The sequence below is a fragment of the Salmo salar genome, chromosome 09, assembly GCF_965601325.2.
Source record: "Salmo salar chromosome 09, fSalSal1, whole genome shotgun sequence".
Taxonomy (NCBI): domain Eukaryota; kingdom Metazoa; phylum Chordata; class Actinopteri; order Salmoniformes; family Salmonidae; genus Salmo; species Salmo salar.
In genome coordinates this window covers 2,454,380-2,481,382 of record NC_138299.1, presented here as the reverse complement: position 1 = coordinate 2,481,382, position 27,003 = coordinate 2,454,380, and the positions used below count along the sequence as shown (strand labels likewise).

The following is a 27,003-nucleotide window of genomic DNA, read 5'->3' as shown; positions in this document are numbered from 1 at the left end:
TTCCAACCATGGTTCGTAGATGAATTAAAGTCTCATCAGACACGCCGCAATTGTGTAGTTATCCAACCTTTTTGGTCTGATCTTGATTGTTTAGGAGCATACCTAGTACCATAGTTTAACAATGTTTGCAGTCAGAAGCGCATTGCACCTGGGCTCAAGAATCACTACGGTGTCAAGACGAGGATGCGCTGCTGGTCTTCCAGTGGATGATGCCGTCAACGGGTTTACTGAGGAGCAGATACAGGTTAACTAGGTGAAAGTTCACTGAATTAGCTGACAATGTAAAATACAGCTGATATTATAATAGCGCAAAGATTTTTATAAAGGAATAAAGCAAGGTTGTCAAAGATAAATGGTGTTAGAGGCCAACATGACTGACTGGTAGCCTACTGTATTTAGCTAGAGAACATTACTAGTTTAACTTATGATATAACGTTTGTGGCTAGCTAGCAGCTTGCTAGCGATATGTGTTGTCCAGACCTCGAGACGCTACTTAACTCACCAACCAGCATAGGCTAACAGCAGTTGGTTAACTCACTAGTTGGTTCAGAGCAAACGTGTGCACGGGGCAATGCTTTCAGACCTCTGTAGCTGCGTGCCGGTATGTTCCTATACAAAGGTTACATGGATAGCGATAACTAACGTCAACATTAGCGATTGGTGTTGACAAGGGGTGTGTTTCTTGGTACGTTTTTGATTGGGTGAAAATTCGTGGCGCTGTTCCCTCAGAGGGAAGAAACCACTGTTTTCAGAATATATTGCATAACAATAAGAAAAAGGAAAAGGGGTGGATACCTAGTCATTTGCACAACTGAATGCATTCAACCGAAATGTGTCTTCCTGCATTTCCCCGCTGAATCAAAATGTATATAGCTAGGTCGATACAAGACAGTGTTGCCAGGTACAGCTAAACTGTCTAGCCAAATGACGCCTGAAAACTAGCCCAATTTTTTTTTGCCACATTTATCCATGAAACCTGTTTTCCATAACGTTATCGAACAAATTAATTAGGCATATCTACATCATTTTTAACGATGTAGGCTAAGAAGCAAAATTCGGTTTTCCATCGAAATAATAATTCTTGCAAGTTTAAGAATAAGTCGCAAGAAAAATTATAAATCACCCTTATTAAACTCTCTAGATCATTTTCCATCAATGGATGTCGATTTAACTTGTTTTGACTGCTATGATTAAACAATAAGGCAGGAAGCCTAGTGGTTGGAGCGTTAGGTCAGTAACCGAAAGTTTGCAAGATCGAATCCCCGAGCTGACATGGTAAAAATCTGTCGTTCTGCCCCTTAACAAGGCAGTTAACCCACTGTTCCTAGGAGTCATTGAAAATAAGAATTTGTTCTTAACTGACTTGCCTAGTTAAATAAAGGTAAACATAAAATAAAAAGGCCCTAGGAGGTGTGGTATATGGCCAATATACCATTGCTAAGGGCTGTTCATTGAACATAGTTCTTAGCTGTGGTAGATTGGCCATGTAACACAAACTCCAGAGGAGCTACTTTTTAGAAGAGTAAAAAGTGATTTTTGTTGTTGTCATTCTTATGGTACACAGTCTGATATACCATGGCTTTTTAGTGATGAAAGTTGGACAGAGGACCTTAATCTCTGTGCAAGAAACACTTGGACGAACTTCAAAAAACGAATGTTAGGCTATTTTCTGGTCATTGTGCCTTCATTATATGCCAGATGTTAAGACTACAAACTCCTTATAAATGGCCTATTTGTGAGATTTACTTGTTATTTCAGTAGGCATAGGCTACTGACTAAAATCTTTCTTTATAATTGCAATTCAACTTTGCCATGGTTTGCTGAGCTATGCTGGTAGCCTATAGCCCCTGAAAGGCCAACAATCTAATTTCAGGGAAAAGTCCACTATTAAACTGACATTAAACTGACATGTGGAGAATGATACATTCACGATAGAGCTGTGACCATGATCACCATTGATAACTTCCAATTGAATTAACTTAACATGGCCATTAACAATTGCATAATAACACAAGGCTACAACAAAAAACTGAGTTACAGACTAATTATTAAATCAGTTTACCAGCTCTAAGGTAAGCTACACAAGTGGCACAAATTGATTTGCAATGACTCCAGTGACATCGTCATTTCAACATATTTATTGTACTGTATTAAATGGTAAGCTACAGTAGCCTACAATGGCATAGAAATTAATAGCCTACTTGATGGCCAACAGATGCAAATGTAGCATATCATTTTCCACACAATTTTCATTGTGGACTTTTTCCCCATAACAGAAGCACGCGTGAGGGAATCCATCCTTTCCATTTCAAATTACAACTCGCAGAGCATTCCAGACCCTAGAACTGAGCATGAGTGAAACCCTTCGCTTGCTACGGTTATCCATAAGAAAAGTCGGCATTTGAATGCAGTTTACTTTAAACTGCATTGAAATCTCCCGAGTGGCGCAGCAGACTAAGGCACTGCATCTCAGTGCTAGAGGTGTCACAACAGACACCCTGTTTCGAATCCAGGCTGTATCACAACTGGCTGTGATCAGGAGTCCCATAGGGCGGTGCACAATTGGCCCAGTGTCGTCCGGGTTTGGACGGTGTTGGCCGTCATTGTAAATAAGAATTTGTTCTTAACAGACTGTGCAAAGCTTTCATCAAGGCAAAGGGTGGCTACTTTGAAGACTCTCAAATATAAAATATATTTGGAAATGTTTAACACTTTTTTTGGTTACTACATGATTCCATATGTGTTATTTCATAGTTTTGATGTCTTCACTATTATTCTACAATGTAGAAAATAGTAAAAAATAAAGACAAACCCTGGAATGAGTAGGAGTGTCCAAACTTATGACTGGTACTGTATATATTTGAAGAGAAATGCCAATGCGGCCGCAGTGCAATTCAGAAGCAGCCCAAAAAACCTGCCTCCCGCGACCAATACATTTTCACCCATGACATTATTTTGAAAGTAGCCCAATCGCGGGAAAACTGCAAATATGGCAACCCTGATAACAGAGCAGTTGGAAATCCTGCTCACTGCTCCTGCACTCCTGCATGTCCTTTCCTACTGCTCCGTCCTCACAGAAAAATAACTCCAGCTCCAAATTTGCTCAATTCATTAAAATCACAATTTAACCAACACCCATCTATTTTTGTGACTACCTGGACCTTCCAATTGTTTTTTATGTATTGAAACCAAACCATATGGATTTGAATAAACATGAAAAGGTGAATGTAAGAAGCCAACATAATTTCAAATAGGCTACATGTCATAATAAACTGCATCTAAACACTCTATTGGCCAGGAGCCAGACAGGGAGCCTAAGAAGGAACGAAAATGAATTATTTAGGCTATATTATTTCAAGGCAATAGCCTACAAGGAAATATATTGTGAAGCATTTGCGAGTGCGACACAGTAGGCTGGTAGGGACATAAATTGCGCCTACAGGCTGTGACTTACTTAGAATGAAATACAAATTAAATGGAAAATTACTTATTAGTGCCTTTGAATTCATTTTTAGAAACACGAGTTTGGCCAGTTTGTGGCTTCAGGCTCATGCAATGGTGCCTGGAGAGCCGGCCAGCAGCTGATAATCTCCTCTCCACACTTGCAGAGCCACTGGGGATGCTAAACACACTTTTGGCCACTCTTGCCAGGCTGGGCAGAGATGCAGAGTTATTTTTAGGCAAGGTTTCTAAGCAAAATAACCCAATCAAAACGGAAAGCTGCTTGAAAGTGGGACTATGCCAGGCCTATTGGGCCAAAATCAATTATGACCTATTGTATAGATAATAGAATGAAAATGAATGAAACAATGACACACTTAGTTATCTAACCACTTCGTTCCTTTCTTTTAGCATGTGCACGTAGTAAGTACACCATCCTAAATTTGGGATAAGTTGCCTTTTCCGATTCTACAATAATGACTTTAGTTGTGGATGTTTCATGTAACCAGTGTAACAACTGCCATATCTCACGCATAGGTTATGGACTGGATGCCATTGTTCTAACAGTTTAGCACCATACCACCAGGTGGCATCCAAGCCTTACACATAACAGTGGACACTACATCACAGCACTCCCTCTCTTGCTCTTGGTCCTCATCTTTGATTTACCTTGATTCACCTTGATTTAGCACCTGTGTGCTTTATCAGTTTTTTATGAAAATATTTAGCGAACTCCATGAAAGCGGGTGAGAAGGCCAATGCTCCAGCCTTTGGGAATCTCGCTCCATGCTCTAGTCAAATTGGGCACCCTTCGCTCCAGCTCCACTCCTCGCTCCAGCTCCGCTCCTCGCTCCAGCTCGGCTCTGTTCACATCCTGTGGTTGATACTATCCAGTAGTTTTTATTAGGTAGTCCTGTTGACAGGCTTGTATTGATACATAAAAAAATTATTTGCGATGTTGTATTTTATTATTCTGCATTGCTAAAAGCAGCTATCTTAAGAGTATACATCTGAATATATTGGGTTTGAAATTCATGATGATTCATTTATGTGAACTACATTGATGGTATTGTTGTCATTTCCTCTGTTGTCCAGCTCCGACAGACAGACAGTCCGGAGGTTCCTAGCAGAGAAGCTGGCACCCATTGCTGATGAGATTGACAAGAGCAATGAATTTGTTGGGATGAGGGTGAGATGCTGAAATATACTATACTATTATGTTAGGACAGCCCTACCATAAGTGTGTGTGTGTGTGTGTGTGTGTGTGCGTGATGTATTCTTCTTGAACAGACACATTTTAATACGCTTGCATGTGGGCATTTCCATGTAAAAGGACCCATGAGCACCAACATGTGTAGTTCATAGGAGTATGTCAAATCTGATGTCAAATAATAGCTTAAAGTCTATCTTTTTTTATTAAGGCATATATACATTTTTCAACCATTGTTTATTCCTAATATTTACAAAATAAAAGGCTTTGATTTCTGATCAAACAGAAGGAAAAGGGGTCTTAGAAAACATCCAACAGAAAAAAGCCTTAAGGTATTAGAAATGCATCTAAACAAAATAATGTTGAAGTAAAGACCTCTGACGACTAATATCAACACTTTTATTTAGTTTGAGAAATGATATGCCTTGTGTAAGTTTAAGAAACATTGCCCTGTGCCTTGAAATTCTGTTAACCAAAAACCCACATATTTTAAGGATATTTTCACATTTCTCTCCCTCATGAGTATGAAGGATAATTAAAGTTCACAGACATAACAAGTAAAGGTAGACCTACCGATTAGGCTAGTTACTATTTTTTACTATCTATTTGGTTTATGAATTATTAAGTGATTAAAGTTAAAAAGAATTTCAAATAAATCTGTAATGGCTACAATCGGGAAATCATAGTAGTCACAAACCATAGTTGGTTCACCTGCTATAGACCTCTCTTCCACCGGCATACTGTTATGTTCAGCTCATGACTGTTTTCTTTCTCTTTCTGTCGTCTGGTGGTCAAAGCAAGTGTTAAAACGGTTAACCCTCTCTCTCTTTCTCTCCAGTTAATGTCACCTCTCCCGGCTCTTACTGACACCTACCCATGAGCCCCCTCTCTTTCCATTTACTGTAACCAGCATCCTTAATCACTGAGCACCGACCGACACCGGACGTCCATGGACGTTAAAAAGTATTTGAAATTTGGTCAGTCCCCTCTGGCCTTGATTTCAACATTCACAATTAAAAAAAATTGGACTGGCCTTGATTTGGCCCAAACAGATGTCAATGGTTGGTTCAGATTTGGTCCAGGCCAGAACGAACCAAATTTGAACTAATCATAGACGTCTATGTTTCACAAGTACAGTAGAGTTCAATAGAGTACACAGTAGAGCATATTATAGTTCAGTACTGTACTCCACTGCAGTGTGCCGTGGCAGGAACTCTCAGGTGTGCCGCAAAAGTTTCAAAATGACCTGTGAAATGCACAATTGAATTATGACTTGGTAGCACTAGTGCCGTTACATCTGTATTGTTGTTTCAGTCCAGTGCGCTCCGGCTGTTGTTATATTTATATAGTTTGACTTTGTCTGTGAATACCATTAGCACAGGTAAATCTGATTAGGATTAGCCAGAGTCATTTATTTCTTAATGCAGTGCCTTTAGAAAGTATTCATACCCCTTGACTTCTTCCACATTTTGTTACAGCCTGAATTAAAAATGGATTACATTTTTTTTTTCCTCACCCATCTACACACAATATCTCATAATGAAAAAATTATAACATGTTTTTAGAAATCTTTGCAAATGTATTGAAAATGAAATATAGAAATACAGAAATATAAGTATTCAGCCCCTTAGACAATACATGTTATTATCACCATTGGCAGTGATTACAGCTGTGAGTCTTTCTGGGAAAGTCTCTAAGAGCTTTGCACACCTGGATTGTAAAATATTTGCACATTATTATTTTACAAAATTCTTCAAGCTCTGTCAAGTTGGTTGTTGATCATTGCTAGACAGCTATATATTTTTTGCCATATATTTTCAAGCCAATTTAAGTCAACAGTGTAACCAGGCCACTCAGGGACATTCAATGTTCTCTTGTTAATCAACTCCAGTGTATATTTGGCCTTGTGTTTTAGGTTATTGTCCTGCTGAAATATAAATTTGTCTCCCAGCGTCTGTTGGAAAGCAGACTGAACCAGGTTTTCCTCTAGGATTTTGCCTGTGCTTAGCTGTAGTCCGTTTCTTTTCATCCTACAAACTCCCTAGTGCTTGCCGATGACAAGCATACCCATAACATGATGCAACCACCACCATACTTGAAAATATGAAGAGTGGTACTCAGTGATGTCTTGGATTTTCCACAAACATAACAATTTGTATTCAGGACATGAAGTTCTTTGCCACATTTTTTGCAGTTTTACTTTAGTGCCTTCTGTACAGGCTTCCTTCTTTTCACTCTGACATTTAGGTTAGTATTGTGGATTAACTACAGTGTTGTTGATCCATCCTCAGTTTTCTGTTATCAAAGCCATTAAACTCTAACTGTTTTAAAGTCACCATAGGCCTCATGGTGAAATCCCTAAGCAATTTCCTTCCTCTGTGGCAACTGAGTTAGGAAGGACGCCTGTGTTTTTGTAGTAAGTGGGTGTATTGATACTAGGGCTGTCCCAGTCTTAAATAAAATCTTGGTCGACCAAGAGTCTTCTGTTCTTTTGACCTATCGATTGGTCTAAATTTTTAAACATGTATTTTTCCATATATTGACCCATCCTATGTGTTATAATCAAATCAACTATATTCACTGACCTTGTCTGATACTTTAAGCACACAATCTTATTTAAAAAAATGAAAACACACAAATGACTAGAGGGAGTCCAACCAGCAATTGATTTGATTGAGCCAGGCTCAGAACCAAACATAGACGGACCGGGCCAAAATCAAGGCCGGTCTGGAACTGCACCAAAAAAAGACATCCAAAAGGCGTCGGTCCGTGTTTACTGAGGTGTAGCCTACAGTGTTGCCTGAAATGTCATTTTATGAATGCCTATCTATGTGGTAAGCCTATCGTTTGTAAAACACAAAAAACGACTTCCAGACAGGACCAAAAAAAGACGCCCAACAGGCGTCGGCTTGTGCTTACTAGGGTGTAGCCTACCATAGAAATTTATGAATGCCCATCCATGTGATAGGCCCACCATTTGTAAAACAGGCCATTGCATTGGCTTTATTAGTCCTGTGACTAATCAATTTGGCTATTTAAGCTCTGAATATCAGCTACCCAACTTTATCAGGAGTTATCGCAAGCCTATTGTCAATGTATTTACACAGCGGGAAATGCAGCAGTATTTTCTTTTTCTGCTATGATCAGCTTGTCAAAAATGTATGGAAACCACTGATCATGACAATGGGGTGAAACTCCTGGACAACAGTTGTGATTGTCCATTCCATATTGTGCTTTGTTGACATGACAGGTCATTTTTTATTTGATTGAGTGCCATTTAGGTTATGCTATTTGATGGGAGAAACCTACATGATGTAAAAAGTGTCATTGCATTGGCATACATTTTATCTCCAGCCTGTAGGCTACAGAAAGGCCACATACTCTTTCTACCATATCCTATATCTGCTACATGATTTATGTTAGATACATTTTTTTACTGAACGTTCCCAGAGCGCTGCAGAGATGCGTCTCTCTGACAGCACCCTGGGGAGGCGTGCTGGGAATAGATAAGCAAAATAGTGGGCACTGCTTATAAAAGGGCGCTCACCTAAAAAGCCTGTATGCGACTGGTTGAGATTGTCATTTGTTTTTGAGCAGAATTATGTGAATTTTATTTGTTGTTGTTGTTGGAGGTGCATTTTGGTCAGTTTAGCTCAGAAAATGCGCCCTCGTCAACCTATTAAGCGGGCAGGCCGTGCCTATAGCATATCATAATCACATCTATAAAATGGTTATAACAAACTCTGAACACCGTAACACATGACAACAAAATGGATACAGAGGACGTGACAAATAACCTTGAAACGGGGGAATATTTATAGGTTGCTCAGGAGATAAAGGGAAAGTCAGATGTATGGAAGAAATGTGACTAGATCAAGAAAAAGAAGGTTAGAAGTGAGCACTGTGTGCATATTGTGTGTCGAACAGGTGCTGTAAAGATTACAATATAATTTTTGTGAGCGTTTGGAACAATGTAAACAACACTAAATAAAATATAAGCATACCAGGGAGACTGTTGTCACGTTTTTTTTGTTAAGCCTTTATTACAGCAAAGACTAAAAACGGTTGCATTCATTTGTGAATGCAATTTCTGAAATGGAATGGTTTATTTGTTTGAGCTAATTATTCAAGGCTCGCTTTATTTATTTTAGATTTTTTTAAATGCTTGATTCCATTTCAAATCATGATTGACTCGTATGCTGTATTGATGACATGAATGAATGAATGAATGAATGAATGAATGAATGAATGAATGAATGATACAGTACCCTATAGAAGTACTGAAATATAGGCCTAAGTAAGTTACGGTATTAAGACTAAACAGGATGTCCTCTTAGGCCGACAGCTCAATGGTGGTTATACATGGCTGCTATACTAAGCCTACTAATGATAATGACATGACTTATAATAATAATAACAGTAAGGAGATCAAGAAAAAGTAGCATTATTTTTATTTTAAATGACATTTTTCTGATAATTTGGAACAGTGTAAACACTAAATAATACCAGAGGCTGTTCTTATCCTCTCTAGGCTAGGCGGGACGAATTCGTCCCACCTACGTAACAGCCACTGCTATCCTGTGGCGCGATTTTCAAAACCTTAAAAATCCTATTACTTCAATTTCTCAAACATATGACTATTTTACAGCCATTTAAAGATAAGACTCTCGTTAATCTAACCACACTGTCCGATTTCAAAAAGGCTTTACCACGAAAGCAAAACATTAGATTATGTCAGCAGAGTACCAAGCCAGAAATAATCAGACACCCATTTTTCAAGCCAGCATATAATGTCACCAAAACCCAGAAGACAGCTAAATGCAGCACTCACCTTTGATGATCTTCATCAGATGACAACCCTAGGACATTATGTTATACAATACATGCATGTTTTGTTCAATCAAGTTCATATTTATATCAAAAACCAGCTTTTTACATTAGCATGTGACGTTCAGAACTAGCATACCCCCCGCAAACTTCCGGGGAATTCGCTAACATTTTACTAAATTACTCACGATAAACGTTCACAAAAAGCATAACAATTATTTTAAGAATTATAGATACAGACCTCCTCTATGCACTCGATATGTCCGATTTTAAAATAGCTTTTTGGTGAAAGCACATTTTGCAATATTCTAAGTACATAGCCCAGGCATCACGGGCTCGCTATTTAGACACCCGGCAAGTTTAGCACTCACCATAATCATATTTACTATTATAAAAATTTCATTACCTTTTGTTGTCTTCGTCAGAATACACACCCAGGACAGCTACTTCAATAACAAATGTTGGTTTGGTCCAAAATAATCCATCGTTATATCCGAATAGCGGCGTTTTGTTCGTGCGTTCCAGACACTATCCGAAATAGTAAAGAAGTGTCACGCGCTTGGCGCAATTCGTGACAATAAAATTCTAAGTATTCCATTACCGTACTTCGAAGCATGTCAACCGCTGTTTAAAATCAATTTTTACGACATTTTTCTCGTAGAAAAGCGATAATATTCCGACAGGGAATCTCCTTTTCGGCAAACAGAGGAAAAAAATCCCAAAGGCGGGGGCGGTCGGGGTCACGCGCATAAGCCAGTGTCCCTTGATCGGCCACTTGAGAAAGGCGATAATGTGTTTCAGCCTGGGGCTGGAATGACGACATTCTGTTTTTTCCCGGGCTCTGAGCGCCTATGGACGACGTGGGAAGTGTCACGTTAGAGCAGAGATCCTTAGTAAATGATAGAGATGGAAAAGAAGTTCAACAAATGGTCAGACAGGCCACTTCCTGTAAAGGAATCTCTCAGGTTTTGACCTGCCATTTGAGTTCTGTTATACTCACAGACACCATTCAAACAGTTTAAAAAAATGTAGGGTGTTTTCTATCCATATGTAATAAGTATATGCATATTCTAGTTACTGAGTAGGAGTGGTAACCAGATTAAATCGGGTATGTTTTTTATCCAGCCGTGTCAATGCTGCCCCCTAGCCCTAACAGGTTATGGAAGAAAAAAAAGTTTTAAGCCTTTATTACAGCAAAGCAAAGATGAAAAACAGCTGAATTTGTACATTTGTTTATTTGACATGTCGTTGCTTGAGGCTTGGCGCTCACGGAATCAGTAGGCTATTAAACAAACACTCAAACAGGCAACAAGCAGGATCTGTCTTATTTCTGTAGATGCAGTGCATTCGTAAAGTATTCAGACCCCTTGACTTTTTCCACATTTTGTTACGTTACAGCCTTATTTTAAAATTGATAAAATTATTTATTTTCCTCATCGATCTGCACACAATACCCCCTAAATGACAAAATTGAGCTCAGGTGCGTCCTGTTTCTGATCATGCTTGAAATGTTTCTAGAACTTGATTGGAGTCCACCTGTGGTAAATTCAATTGACATGATTTGGAAAGGCACACATATGTCTATATAATGTCCCACGGTTGACAGTACGTCAGAGCAAAAAGCAAGCCATGAGGTCGAAGGATGTATGTATGTATGTATGTATGTATGTATGTATGTATGTATGTTTGTTGTTGTTGAAACCTGTCGAACGCCTGAACCTGACTTTCAATGTAGCAACTGCTTGCTTGCGGAGGACTACAGGAGCGAAGTAGCTATTCTTACCAAGCAAGTAGCAAACCTACATAAGCTAGTGGGGAATCCACGCCAACCTACTTGTATTTTTCTTCCACCCCAGTAGCCGGACACCGCTCTGGTCTGGTGGAAGTTTCGCCGCCGTGTCGGCTCTCCACAGCCGACTGGCCGGTGCTCGGCAGGGTTCCATCCCCGAAGGGTTCTCCCCCTTCCCTGGAGAATGGAGCTGATCTCGACCCAACCAACCAGCCATGGAGGTACGTCACTCGCCGTGGAAGTCGAAGAAGGCGTCCTCTGGAAACGGGGATTTCCATGGAGATGTTGGTCCCGGATCTGACACAGACCAGAAACAGCTTTGCCGCCCTGGATCCAGGGTGTTCCGGCGCCTTAGTCCTTGGTGGCCTCCCAATCAAGATTGGATCTGGAGGTACATGCGTCTTCATCCTCAGCTCTGTCTCCCTCTCCGGTGGCTTCTATATTCAGAACCACATTCCTGTAAAGCTTAGAGACGATCTAATGTTAAATTCTGTTGAAGGTTGTCAGGTTGTCAGTCAACCTACCAGGGTAGTTAGAAACAGGAATTAAATCATCAACATGTATTGATCACATATTTACTAACACTGCAGATATTTGCTTTAAAGCAGTATCCAAATCCATAGGATGTAGTGATCACAATATAATTGCCATATCTAGGAAAACCAAAGTTCCAAAGGCTGGGCCTAATATAGTGTATAAGAGGTCGTACAAGAAGTTTTGTAGTGATTCATATGTTGATGATGTGAAGAATGCTCTGTGGTGTGTAACGAGGAGCAACCAGATGCTGCACTTGACGCATTTATGAAACTACTTATTCCAGTTACTAATAAGCACGCACCCATTAATAAAATGACTGTTAACTGTTAAATCCCCTTGGATTGATGAGGAATTTAAACATTGTATGATTGAGAGGGATGAGGTAAAAGGTATGGCAATTAAGTCTGGCAGCCCAACTGATTGGCAAATGTACTGCAAATTAAGAAATCATGTGACTAAACTAAATAAAAATAAACTACACTATGAAACAAAGAAATTATATAAAGAATGATAGTAAAAAGCTTTGGGGTACCTTAAATGACATTTTGGGGAAAAAAGCCAATTTAGCTCCTTCATTCATTGAATCAGATGGCTCATTCATCACAAAGCCCACTGATATTGCAAACTACTTTAATGACTGTTTCATTGGCAAGATAAGCAAAGTTAGGGATGACATGCCAGCAACAAACAGTGACACCACATCCAAGTATATCGGGCCAAATTATGAAAGACAAGAATTGTACTTTTGAATTCCGTAAAGTCAGTGTGGAAGAGGTGAAAAGATTGTTGTCTATCAACAATGACAAGCCACCGGGGTCTGACAATCTGGATAGAAAATTACTGAGGATAATAGCAGACAATATTGCCACTCCTATTTGCCAGATCTTCAATTTAAGCCTACTAGAGAGCGTGTGCCCTCAGGCCTGGAGGGAAGCTAAAGTCATTCCGCTACCCAAGAATAGTAAAACCCCATTTACTGGCTCAAATAGCCTACCAATCAGCCTGTTACCAACCCTTAGTAAACTTCTGGAAAAAAATGGTGTTTGACCAGATACAATGCTATTTCACAGTAAGCAAATTGACAACAGAATTTCAGCATGCTTATAGGAAAGGACACTCAACAAGCACAGCACTTATACAAATGACTGATGATTGGCTGAGAGAAATGTATGATAAAATTATTGTGGGGGCTGTCTTGTTGGACTTCAGAGTAGCTTTTGACATTATCGTTCATAGACTGTTGCTGGAAAAACGTATGCGTTATGGCTTTACACCCCCTGCTATAATGTGGATAAAGAGTTACTTGTCTAACAGATTAAAAAAAAAACATCTTATGGAACAGCAGGGACTGTGGAAGCAACACAAACATTGGCACAGACACACAGACACACACACACAGACGATAACATACGCACTATACATACACATGGATTTAGTTCTGTAGATATGTGGTAGTGGTGGAGTACGGGCCTGAGGGCACAGTGTGTGTTGTGAATGTATTGGAATGTTTTTCAAATTGTATAAACTGCCTTAATTTTGTTGGACCCCAGGAAGAGTAGCTGCTGCTTTGGCAGCAGCTAATGGGGATCCATAATATAGACACAAATTGTCTGTGGAGCTCCAAGACAGGATTGCGTCAAAGCACAGATCTGGGGAAGGATACTAAAACATTTCTGCAGCATTGAAGTTTCCCAAGAACACTGTCGCCTCCATCAATCTTAAATGGAAGAAGTTTGGAACCACCAAGACTCTTCCTAGAGCTGGCCGCCCGGCCAACTAAGCAATCGGGGGAGAAGGGCCTTGGTCAGGGAGGTGACCAAGAACCCGATGGTCACTCTGACAGAGCTCCAGAGTTCCTCTGTGGAGATGGGAGATTCTTCCAGAAGGACAACCATCTCTGCAGCACACAACCAATGAGGCCTTTATGGTAGAGTGACCAGACTGAAGCCACTCCTCAGTAAAAGGCAGCCTGCTTGGAGTTTGCCAAAAGGCCCCTAAAATTACTTTCAGACCATGAGAAACAAGATTCTCTGATCTGATGAAACCAAGCTTGAACTATTTAGCCTGAAGGGCAAGCATCAATTCTGGAGGAAACCTGGCACCATCCCTACAGTGAAGTATGGTGGTGGCAGTATAATGGGAATGTTTTTAAGCGGCAGGGACTGGGAGACTAGTCAGGATCTAGGGAAAGATGAGCAGAGCAAAGTACAGAGATCATGAAAACCTGCTCCAGAGCGTTCAGGACCTCAGACTGGGGCGAATGTTCACATTCCAACAAGACAACGACCCTAAGCACACAGCGAAGACCACGCAGGAGTGGCTTTGGGACAAGTCTTAATGTCCTTGAATGGCCCAGCCAGAGCCCGGACTTGAACCCGATTGAACATCTCTGGAGAGACCTGAAAATAGCTGTGCTGCAACACTCCCCATCCAACCCGACAGCTTGAGAGGATCTGCAGAGAAGAATGGGAGAAACTCAGACAAATACAGGTGTGCCAAGCTTGTAGCATCATACCCAAGAAGACTCAAGGCTGTAATCGCTGCCAAAGGTGCTTCAACAAAGTACTGAGTAAAGGGTCTGAATACTTATGGATATGTGATATGTTTTTTATTTTTAATACATTTGCAAAAATGTCTAAACCTGTTTTTGCTTTGTCGTTATGGGGAATTGTGTGTAGATCGATGACGGGGGATAAAATGATTTAATCCATTTTAGAACAAGGCTGTAACAAAATGTGGAAAAAGTCAAGGTTCTGAATACTTTCCGAATGCACTGTATATTGTTGATTTATAATGCCAGGCACATTTAACAGTTAGGCTATTGATTATAGAACTAATTATGTTCCAGTTTCCTTTCCTCACTTTTCTTAGACAATAAGGCAAGGGCTGTTTTCTCATCTTCTCATTCTGATGCTGTCTCCACGGCATTGTTCTCAACACCAATATGCTGGTTAACTTTGCTATTAAGCACATAGCAACATGGTCTAGGAAAAGGTACCAATCGACAGCGACCGCTATCCAACGAGGGAGAAAGAGCAATTGTAATAAAATAATATAATTTGTATTAGTGTTGCCCCATTGTTCTTATGTAATGTAATCATATACAATGTCAGTAGAACATGTCTTCGACTGATGGACGGTGCCATACCTACGACCTCCACAATGGATCAGTCCACTCAGACAGGTGTCTTGTACACAATGACATCTATTTTTTACATTTTTATAAATGTATATTTTTGCTAATGCTCCGCAAAATAAATCTCTGTCGACCAACAGCCTATCGACCAAACAATCGACTAAATGGGGTTAGCCCTAATTGATACACCATCCAAAGTGTAACAACTTCACCATGCTCAAAGGGATATTCAATGTCTGTTTGTTTTTATTTTTAGCCATCTACCAGTATATGCGCCTCTCTGGTCCTTGTGGTTGAATCTGTGTTTGAAATTCACTGCTCGACTGTGGGACCTTACAATTATCTGTATGCGTTGGGTACAGAGATGAGGTAGTCATGCAGAATTCATGTTAAACAACACTATTATTGCACACAGAGTGAGTCCATGCAACTTACAGTTGAAGTTGGAAGTTTACATACACCTTAGCCAAATACATTTCAAACTCCGTTTTTCACAATTCCTGACATTTCATCCTGGTAAACATTCCCTGTCTTAGGTCAGTTTGGAACACCACTTTATTTTAAGGATGTGAAATGTCAGAATAATAGTAGAGAGAATGATTTATTTCAGCTTTTATTTCTTTCATCACATTCCCAGTGGGTCAGAAGTTTACATACACTCAATTAGTAATTGGTAGCATTGCCTTTTAAATTGTTTAACTTTGGTCAAATGTTTTGGGTAGCCTTCCACAAGCTTCCCACAATAAGTTGGGTGAATTTTGACCCATTCCTCCTGACAGAGCTGGTGTAACTGAGTCAGGTTTGTAGGCCTCCTTGCTTGCACACACTTTTTCAGTTCTGCCCACACATTTTCTATAGGATTGAGGTCAGGGCTTTGTGATGGCCACTCCAAAACCTTGACTTTGTTGTCCTTAAGCCATTTTGCCACAACTTTGGAAGTATGCTTGGGGTCATTGTCCATTTGGAAGACTCATTTGCGACCAAGCTTTAACTTCCTGACTGATGTCTTGAGATGTTGCTTCAATATATCCACATAAATTTCCTACCTCAAGATGCCCTCTATTTTGTGAAGTGCACCAGTCCCTCCTGCAGCAAAGCACCCCCACAACATGATGCTGCCACCCCCGTGCTTCACGGTTGGGATGGTGTTCTTCGGCTTGCAAGCCTCCCCCTTTTAACTCCAAACATTACGATGGTCATTATGGCCAAACAGTTCTATTTTTGGTTCATCAGACCAGAGGACATTTCTCCAAAAAGTACGGTCTTTGTCCCCATGTGCAATTGCAAACCGTAGTCTGGCTTTTTTATGGTGGTTTTTGAGCAGTGGCTTCATCCTTGCTGAGCGGCCTTTCAGGTTATGTCGATATAGGACTCGTTTTACTGTGGATATAGATACTTTTGTACCCGTTTCCTCCAGCATCTTCACAAGGTCACAAGGTTCTGGGATTGATTTGCACTTTTCGCACCAAAGTACGTTCATCTATAGGAGACAGAACGTGTCTCCTTCCTGAGCAGTATGACGGCTGCATGGGCCCATGGTGTTTATACTTGCGTACAATTGTTTGTACAGATGAACATGGTACCTTCAGGCATTTGGAAATTGCTCCCAAGGATGAACCAGACTTGTGGAGGTCTACAATTTTTTTCTGAGGTCTTGCCTGATTTCTTTTTGATTTTCCCATGATGTCAAGCAAAGAGGGCCTGAGTTTGAATCTAGGCCTTGAAATACATCCACAGGTACATCTCCAATTGACTCAAATTATGTCAATTAGCCTATCAGAAGCTTCTAAAGCCATGACATAATTTTCTGGAATTTTCCAAGCTGTTTAAAGGCACAGTCAACTTAGTGTATGTAAACTTCTGACCCACTGGAATTGTGATACAGTGAATTATAAGTGAAATCATCTGTCTGTAAACAATTGTTGGAATAACTACTTGTGTCATGCACTAAGTAGATGTCCTAACCGACTTGCCGAAACTATAGTTTGATAACAAGAAATGTGTGGACTGGTTGAAAAACAAGTTTTAATGACTGCAACCTAAGTGTATGTAAACTTCCGACTTCAACTGTGTGTGACTTGTTATGCAAATGTTTACTCCAGAAGTTATTTAGGCTTGCCATAACAAAGGGGTTGAATACTTATTGACTCAAGACATTTTAGCTTTTCATTTGTATTGACTTTGTAAACATTAATACAACAATTCTGCTTTGACATTATGGGGTATTGTGTCTAGGCTAGTGACACAATCTCAATTTAATCCATTTTAAATTCTGGCTGTAACACAACAAAATGTGGAAAAAGTCAAGGTGGTGTGAATACTTTCTGCAGTATGGATTTTTTTTTTGTATGGATCAGATGACCACTAAATGCATTAATACGACCATTTTAGGTGTGCTGCAGAATTTCGTATCCCATCAAGGTGTGCCATGGTTAAAAAAGGTTGGAAAACACTGCTCTACTGAACTCTACTGTACTATAATTATGCAATCAGGGCTCGAACCACCCAGTTTATAATGTACTTTATAAAACAGCTTTTTGGATGCAGATTAGTTGATATGCGGGAGTTGTAGGACAACAACTCCTGCAAAATACCATGATTTTTGAACTTCACAATTCCACGGTCCCGCAGCCCAGGCAGGAAATTCATCAACTTCAACTACCTCAAGAAAAAAGTGTTTACACTATTTTTCCACGCTACCATTTGGTTTGCTACAGTTGGGGGTTGTATAAACCTACCTGTCTGCCTCTACAACCTGTGAAACAATAATTTTACAAATACGATCTACAGTATACTGTGCCAGTAGGCTAGCTAACGCAAGAATGAATGTAAAACTAATAATTCACCATGTTAACCAAAATACTCAGAATTCGATTCATTCTTTTACCAGCAGTGCGGCTACTAGCCTACAAACAAAACCGAAATATGGAGGAGTTCAAAATCAATTTTAATCTTTGGGGAGACATGGACTTTAAAGAGTGGTGGGAACAGGACATGTGACAATCCCAAAATAACCAGCCAACATGCACAGATGCAGGAAAACACCCTGGACTCCCTGGAACAACACAGTGAAGCAAACTAACTGGGCAGTGAAATGTTTCTCTGACTTGCTCACAGAACAGGGGATAGCTTTCTCTTTTGAGTCTGAGACAACGACAAAGGAAGGGTTAAATGCTATCCTGCAGGAGTTTTATGGGAGTGTGAGGAATGCTAAGGGTGAAGTGTACGGGCTGAGTAGCTTCAAGGGTCTCCATGCCGGGTTGAACTGTTACATCATCGACCCTCTTCTGAGCCTTTCCTGGTGTCTTATGCAAGACTGAGTTCACAACATCCAACAACGTCAATGTGGGAAAAGTCAAGCAGCTGCGGGACAAAACACATGCATAAAAAAATATGAAAACAATATGAAGTATGCTACAGTGATGTATAACGAGCAAGTACTCTGCTGTGCTTTAATATCCAAACAACGACGTCTATGATTGGTTCAGATTTGGTCCGGACCAAGCTAATTTGGTCTTGTTTGGGGGTGGAGTTTATTCAAATAATAACTTGTGTGTGTAGAATAATACCCAAATATGCAAAGGAGGATATTGAATATTTCTACCTTTTGTGTACCTATTTAGAATACATCGCCATGGAGAGAATGACATTCATATCAATAATTATGAATTTCTGCATAGTGCAGATCAGGGACCCATGATGAAATTCCTTTTCCACAATTCTGTTACCGGTTGTTATATCCACTTCACTTACTGTAGTTTACTAACCAAAAGAGATTTTTTTTCAAGGTCAAGGTGTCACGTCATAGCTGACAACCCATTGCTTCTGCAGACATCTTGGAATCTTAATTCGGACCAGAGTTTTTTGGAAAACGTGGTCATAAACTGAGGGCGATTTTACAGAAATGATTTTATCTGTACAGTTCTTCCAGTGTAAATTGTTAAAAGTAGTCCTTGTGCATATAGTTTAATGTTTTGTTCAACTTTGAAATACAATGTTTTTTGTTCGGCATGAATTGTTAAGTGAAAAATCTGAGTCTCAACGCAATTGTGTTACCGTGTCTTACTGTGGGCTGCGCTGCTTACAGGATGATCCATCCCAAAATGAATATCAAGACATTACAATACAGTGACCTAAGTCATAAAAGACTGGACATTGCATAACCACAGTATTACAATATAGACTTAACTTTGAATTTTCTTAATGTAGGCCTACCTTTTAGTGTGTATTTTGCAACTGAAAACAAACTTTAAGACCACCGGTTTACACCTGGTAACATCTTGGGTTGTTTTTCATGCAGGACTATTGGAAGGACATGGGCGACATGGGACTTTGGGTATTACTGCCCCACGTAAGAGATGGATATTCTTTTCAATTGATGTATTACCATATCTTTACATGTAATTTATGATTTCAAATCCTGTTTTTCCAGGTGTACAGTAGACTTCCATTAGTTTCATCAATGGCCGTGATAGTGATCTGATGTATAAGTAGTCACTAACTATATTTAAACCCCCCTCCCCCCCAGTCGATTATGGCGGTTCAGGATTGGGTTACCTAGATCATGTGATTGTGATGGAAGAAATGTTGCGAGTGTCAGCAGCCGTCTCCCTCAGCTACGGGGCCCACTCAAACCTCTGTGTCAATCAGATGGTGCGCCATGGCAACACGAGAAGAAGGAAAAGTACATGCCAACGGTGTGGATCATATTTGTTGTCCCATGCATTCATGCACCCTGTCCGTCCCTGACATATACAGGCAGTCTCAAAGTGCAACAGCCAATGTTATCGCATCTTTCTAATATTATTTTTCTAGCTCATATCAGGAGAGCACGTGGGTGCTTTAGCAATGAGTGAGCCCAATGCCAGATCTGATGTGGTGTCTATGAAACTGGAGGCCAAGAAAGAAGGTGAGCCCTCTCAAGCACTCTCCTCAAAGCCCCTTCCCCAAGTTGCACAAGCTCACTAACTACCTTGCCAGTTCCTTACCTCTTAAATGGCATAAATGGCGCCGGAGCAGAAGGCAGACGTTTTGCGTGCCCCCAACCGATTGTGTTTTTTTGTTTGTTTATCTACATTGTTTGTAACTATTTTTGTACATAATGTTGCCGCTACCGTTTTTTATGACCGAAAATAACTTCTAGACATCAGGACTGCAATTACTCACCACCGACTAGCAGAATCCTTTTTCTTCTTTCACGACTCTGACGAGCCAGAGGCGGAGGATATACAGCTCCTTCGGGAACAGGTCCCGACCCCAGTGATCTGTGTGAAGAGGAGGTGGAGAAAGAGAGGCCGGAGGGCGGGCTGCCTTCTGAGGAGTTGGAGGCGATCGAATAAAGCCCCACTCCCCTCAATTCTGCTAGCAAACATGCAATCTTTGACAACAAAATAGACAAGTTATTGGGAAGATTAAACTACCAACGGGAAATTAAAAACTGTAACATCTTATGCTTCACGGAGTCGTGGCTGAACCTTGAGAATATCAACAGCTGGCTGGATATACAATGTACCGGCAGGATAGAACAGCGGTGTCTGGTAAGACAAGGGGCGGCGGTCTATGTATTTTTGAAAACCACAGTTGGTGCACGATATCTAAGGAAGTCTCGAGCTATTGCTCACCTGAGGTAGAGTTTCTCATGATAAGCTGCAGACCACATTACCTACTGAGAGAGTTTTCATTTATATTCTTTGTAGCTGTTTACATACTACCACAGTCAGAGGCTGGCACTAAGATAGCACTGAATGAGCTGTATTCCGCCATAAGAAAACAAGAAAACGCTCACCCAGAAGCGGCGCTCCTAGAAGCCAGGGACTTGAATGCAGAGAAACTTAAATCAGTTTTACCAAATTTCTATCAGCATGTTAAATGTGCAAGCAGAGGGATAAGAAATCTGGACCAACTATACTCAACACACAGAGGTGCATACAAAGCCCTCCCTCGCCTTCCATTTGTCAAATCTGACCATAACTCCATCCTCCCCTCTTACAAGAAAAATTCAAGCAGGAAGCACCAGTGACTAGATCAATAAAAAAGTGGTCAGATGAAGCAGATGCTATTACAGGGATTCCTCCAACGGCATTGAGGAGTACACTATATCTGTCATTGGCTTCATCAATACGTGCATCGATGACGTCGTCCCCACAGTGACCGTACGTACATACCCCAACCAGAAGCCATGGATTACAAGGCAGCATCCGCACTGAGCTAAAGGCTAGAGCTTCCACTTTCAAGGAGAGGGACTCTAACCCAGAAGCTTATAAGACCTTCGCTTCTCCCGAACCTGTTGGGGAGTTGCAGCGATGAGACCATATCGTAATTGGATATCACAAAAGTGGGGAGAGAAAAAAGTAAAATACACCAAAAATAAATAAATAAAATAAATAATAATCCGCTATGCCCTCCAACGAACCATCAAACAGGCAAAGCGTCAATACAGGACGAAGATCGAGTCGTACTACACCAGCTCTGACGCTCGTCGGATGTGGCAGGGCTTGCAAACCATTACAGACTACAAAGGGAAGCACAGCTGAGATCTGCCCAGTGACAGGAGCCTACCGGATGAGCTAAACTACTTCTATGCTCGCTTCGAGGCAAATAACACTGAAACAGGCATGAGAGCACCAGCTGTACCGGAAGATTGTGATCACGCCCTCTGCAGCCGATGTGAGTAAGACCTTTAGACAGGTCAACATTCACAAGGCCGCAGAGCTAGACAGATTACCAGGACGTGTACTGCGAACTAGCAAGTGTCTTCACTGACATTTTCAACCTCTCCCTGTCCGAGTCTGTAATACCAACATGTTTTAAGCAGACCACCATAGTGCCTGTGCCCAAGAACACTAAAATAACCTGCCTAAATGACTACCGACCCGTAGCACTCAAGTCTGTAGCCATAAAGTGCTTTGAAAGGCTGGTCATGGCTCACATCAACACCATCATCCCAGAAACACTAGACCCACTCCAATTTGCATACCGCCCCAACAGATTCACAGATGATGCAATCTCTATTGCACTCCACACTGCCCTTTCACACCTGGACAAAAGGAACACCTATGTGAGAATGCTATTCATTGACTACAGCTCAGCGATCAACACCATACTGCCCTCAAAGCTCATCAATAAGCTAAGGACCCTGGGACTAAACACCTCCCTCTGCAACTGGATCCTGGACTTCCTTATGGGCCGCCCCCAAGTGGTAAGGATAGGTAACAACACATCCGCCACGCTGATCCTCAACACAGGGGCTCCTCAGGGGTGCGTGCTCAGCCCCCTTCTGTACTCCCTGTTCACTCATGACTGCACAGCCAGGCACAACTCCAACACCATCATTACATTTGCCAATGACACAACAGTGGTAGGCCTGATCACCGACAACAACGAGACAGCCTATAGGGAGGAGGTCAGAGACCTGGCCATGTGGTGCCAGGACAACAACCTCTCCTTCAACGTGATCAAGACAAAGGAAATTATTGTGAACTACAAGAAAAAGAGGACCAAGCACGCTCCCGTTCTCATCGACGGGGCTGCAGTGGAGCAGGTTGAGAGCTTTAAGTTCCTTGGTGTCCACATCACCAACAAACTAACATGGTCCAAGCACACCATGACAGTTGTGAAGAGGGCACGACAAAACCTATTCCCCCTCAGGAGACTGAAAAGATTTGGCATGGGTCCTCAGATCCTCAAAAGGTTCTACAGCTGCACCATCGAGAGCAACCTGACCAGTTGTGTCACAGCCTGGTATGGCAACTGCTCGGCCTCCGACCTTAAGGCACGACAAAGGGTAGTGCGAACGGCTCAGTACATTAATGGGGCCAAGCTTCCTGCCATCCAGGGCCTCTATATCAGGCGGTGTCAGAGGAAGGCCCTACAAATTGTCAATTTACTCCAGCCACCCTGGTCATAGACTGTTCTCCCTGCTGCTACACGGCAAGCGGTACCGGAGCGCCAAGTCTAGGTCCAAGAGGCTTCTAAACAGCTTCTACCCCCAAGCCATAAGACTCCTGAACATCTAGTCAAATGGCTACCCAGACTATTCGCATTGCCCCCCTCCCCTCTCCACACCACTGCCACTTTCTGTTGTCATCTATGCATAGTCACTTTAATTAACTCTACCTACATGTGCATACTACCTCAACTAACCGGTGCCCCCGCACATTGACTCAGTACCGGCACCCCCCTGTATATATAATTTTTTCACTGCTGCTCTTTAATTACTTGTTACTTTTATCTCTTATTCTTATCCGTATTTTTTGAAACTGCACTGTCGGTTAGGGGCTCGTAAGTAAGCATTTCACTGTAAGGTCTACACATGTTGTATTCGGCGCATGTGACTAATAAAATTTGATTTGATTTGCTGATACTGCTGTCCATATCCTCTCTGTGTTGTATTTTGCTGAAGGTGACCACTACATTCTTAACGGCGGCAAGTTCTGGATTACCAACGGGCCGGATGCTGACGTTCTCATTGTGTACACTAAGACGGACCCAGAGGCTCACCAAAAGGGTATCTCAGCTTCATTGTGGAGAAGGCAAGTATTTATCATAGGAACTCAAACCAAACACTTTCCATATTTTGCTTACAAAAGCTTCACCAGTTATGGATCTGTGCTCGTTTTATACTTCCTTTTTATTATGAATAATAATGGACATGGTTCTGTCAAAATCCTCAACGTCTACATGGTCTGAGCCTATTAGTAAAATGTGTCCCACTTTTACTCCCACAGGGTACGCCAGGGTTTAGGAAAGCACAGAAGCTGGATAAACTGGGCATGAGGGGCTCCAACACCTGTGAACTTATCTTTGAGGACTGCAAGATTCCAGGTGTGTGCCGGTGGATGGGTGAATATGAACAGCATGTGCCTGCCTGAGTATATGTATGTGCCTGACGTGCACGTTTACGTATGAGTATTTGAAATTCAATGTCTTTTTTTCGATTACAGAGGAAAATATCTCGGGCCCACTCAACAAGGGTGTCTATGTAATGATGAGTGGACTGGACCTGGAGAGACTTGTGCTCGCATCAGGACCTATTGGGTAAATATACATATTATTGTCACGTCCTGACCAACAGAGGGTGTAGTTGTGCGGTATTTTGGCCAGGACGTGGCAGAAGATGTCTGTGTTTGTTTGTTCTGGGTGTTGTGTTTCTATGTTGGTCTGTGTGGCTCCCGATCAGGGACAGCTGGTTATCGTTATCCTGATTGGGAGTCATATATTTAGGAGTATGTTTGTCACTTGGGTTTGTGGGTGGTTGTGTTAACACTGCTATGATTTTGTAAGTAGCCTGTCTGGAGTCGTTCGGGTTTATTGTTTTCTGTGTATACTTTGCTCTAAAATATTAAAAAGATGAGTATCCACATTCCTGCTGCGTTTTGGTCAATTCAACACGGCAACATTTATGACAATTATTTGGGGTTTATAACACATGGCCATGAGCATATTCTTGCTACGTCTCAGTTTTTCAATTAAGAAAATGCTCCCCTCTCATCATTATGCATGCTGTGATGGATTTCGCCGTTCCCTACCTGCACATGAGAGAAGCTTTTGGACAGAAGATTGGACACTTCCAGGTGGGACATCAACCAAAACCAAACAATTCTCAGGCGGTCAAACAAAAAAGTCAATTAAATTCAACTTATAACAACCTACATGTTTTTTTCTCCTCGTTCTCTTGCATATACTACTTCCTTAAAACCTGTTGGGGCTCAGGGGCAGTATTGAGACATTTTGAAAAAAATATGTGCCCATTTTTAACTGCCTCCTACACCAACTCAGAAGCTAGGATATGCATATTATTAACACATTCGGATAGAAAACACTCTGAATTTTCTAAAACAGTTTGAATGGTGTCTGTAAGTATAACAAAACTCATATTGCAGGCAAAAACCTGTGAAAAATAGATCCAAAAAAATGTGCATTTTGTGACTGTACTATTTAGTGTCATTGTTTTATAGATACCATAGTGAGAAAGGATTCATTTCGCAACACCTACGGCTTCCACTAGATGTCAACGATCTTTATAAAGTTGTTTGAAGCGTCTATGATAAACAGAGAGCAAATTAGAATCCAAGGAAGTTGACATGTCATCACTTCATTTTTTTGCGCCTGCGCATAAATCTGAGAAACGTGAGTTTGTCATCATTTTTTATCTAGACATAGGATAGGTTGTGTGAAAATATTACTGATGTTTAACGTTAAAAATGGACCAAAAGATTAATGCTAAACAACATTTGACATGTTTGAACGAACATAAATAGATTATTTACTAGGTTTTTTTAGCTTTTCGGCGTGATTTTACCAGCCCCCAACCACGTTTTGTGGGAGCATAATGAACGCTAAGTACTTGGTGTTATTTGGACATAAATTATGAACTTTGTCAAAAGAAACCACATTTGTTCCGGACCTGGAATGCCTTCCGGACCTGGGATCCTGCCTTCTGATGGAGATAATCAAAGGTAAGGGGGTATTTACAATATTATTATCGATTTTAGATGATGCTAACTGTATAGCATAGCCTGTTGTTCTTAGCATAGCACCCGGTTTATTGCAAAATGTGATTTCCCAGTAAAGTTATTTTGAGATCTGGCCATTCGGTAGCAATTACGAGATGATAATATATTATTCTTTGAATGACAATATTATAATTTACCAATGTTTTCGAATAGTAATTTTGTTATGTTCACCGGAAGCATTTCAGAGAAGAAAAAAATCTGAATTTCACGCTACTGTAAAATGCTGTTTTTGGATATAAATATGAACTTGATGGAACAAAAAATGCATGTATTGTATAACATAATGTCCTAGGAGTGTCATCTGATGGAGATTGACAAAAGTTAGTGCATAATTCAAGCTGGTTTCTGCTTTTGGTGACGCCTGACCTTGAATTGAAAATGGATGTTTGTACTTTTGTGGCTATGTACTGTCCTAACATAATCTAACTTTATGCTTTTGCCGTAAAGCCTCTTTGAAAATCGAACAATGTGGTTAGATTAAGGAGATGTTTATCATTTAAATTGTGTAAAATAGTTGATTGTTTGAGAAATTGAAATTATTAGATTTTTGATGTTTTGAATTTCCAGCCTTGTTAGCAATCCCGGCTCGGGGTTCATTGCTAACCTGTAGCCCCAACAGGTTAAACGTTTTGAAGTGACTCATTTGATGTGGGAGAGTGAATGATGCTCTAGCACTCCAGAGGTATGATGATAAAGAGGTATAACCTTTTTGCCCTTTCTGGAATTAATGTTTTTTTCCTTCCTACCAATGCAAGCAAAGATGGCCAACATGTATACACGCCTGGGCGCCTGTCGACAGTATTTATATAACGTGGCAAGAGCCTGTGACAAGGGACACTTCAGTTCCATGGTGAGAGGTTTTGACAATAGCTATTATTTTTAATGTAATGTGAAATGCAAAAATGTACTGTGATAGAAATAATCTTGGATGGCATATTATTGACTTGGGGTGTCATTGCAGGACTGTGCTGGGGTCATCCTTTATTGTGCTGAGAACGCAACTCAAGTCGCTCTGGATGGAATTCAGTGCCTGGGTAAGACCCAAGCAAACCACGCACTTTACAGAAAACGTTTGATCTTTCGTAGCTAATGTAATCACTGGCATGCTCAACTGTTTTACTCTTGCGTTCACCCTAACTATAATCTCTCTGGGGTAGAGGGCTTGTTTTGTAAATTGATTTATGTCAAGTAATTTCACATTCCTTTACCCGCAGGTTGACATGGCTACATTAATGATTACCCCATGGGCCGTTTTCTGAGAGACGCCAAGCTTTACGAGATTGGAGCAGGCACCAGCGTGGTGCGCAGGCTCATCATTGGTCGAGCATTCAACGCCATGTACAAGTAGACTTCGAAGGCTGAAGTACAGTACATACACAGATGGACTTGATCACTACACACCCTTACACAGGCCTTACATTAAAAAACACTTAGAAAAAGTAATGTCCTATTGTTTCAGTGTATGATAATTAGAGCTTCATTGGGTTGCTGCAAAACGTATAGACCACTCATTATATCTAAAATCTGTCGGAAGAGATCCAAGTCCACA

The 27,003-nt window shown here is 40.9% G+C and overlaps 1 pseudogene; it reads left to right on the top strand.

Annotated features, from left to right (window-relative positions):
- On the top strand, nt 1-27,003 carry LOC106610641 (isovaleryl-CoA dehydrogenase, mitochondrial-like; annotated as a pseudogene).